A 571-nucleotide genomic window follows, 5' to 3' on the forward strand; every position below is an offset into this window, starting at 1 on the left:
CCTGAGCCCACACCCTGGGCCGTCACTAACTGCTCCCCTCCTCCTGAGCCCACACCCTGGGCCATCACTAACTGCTCCCCTCCTCCTGAGCCCACACCCTGGGCCGTCACTAACTGCTCCCCTCCTCCTGAGCCCACACCCTGGGCCATCACTAACTGCTCCCCTCCTCCTGAGCCCACACCCTGGGCCGTCACTAACTGCTCCCCTCCTCCTGAGCCCACACCCTGGGCCATCACTAACTGCTCCCCTCCTCCTGAGCCCACACCCTGGGCCGTCACTAACTGCTCCCCTCCTCCTGAGCCCACACCCTGGGCCATCACTAACTGCTCCCCTCCTCCTGAGCCCACACCCTGGGCCGTCACTAACTGCTCCCCTCCTCCTGAGCCCACACCCTGGGCCATCACTAACTGCTCCCCTCCTCCTGAGCCCACACCCTGGGCCGTCACTAACTGCTCCCCTCCTCCTGAGCCCACACCCTGGGCCATCACTAACTGCTCCCCTCCTCCTGAGCCCACACCCTGGGCCGTCACTAACTGCTCCCCTCCTCCTGAGCCCACACCCTGGGCCATCA

Source organism: Bison bison, unplaced genomic scaffold (assembly GCF_000754665.1).
Source record: "Bison bison bison isolate TAMUID 2011002044 unplaced genomic scaffold, Bison_UMD1.0 scf7180017864317, whole genome shotgun sequence".
Lineage (NCBI taxonomy): Eukaryota > Metazoa > Chordata > Mammalia > Artiodactyla > Bovidae > Bison > Bison bison.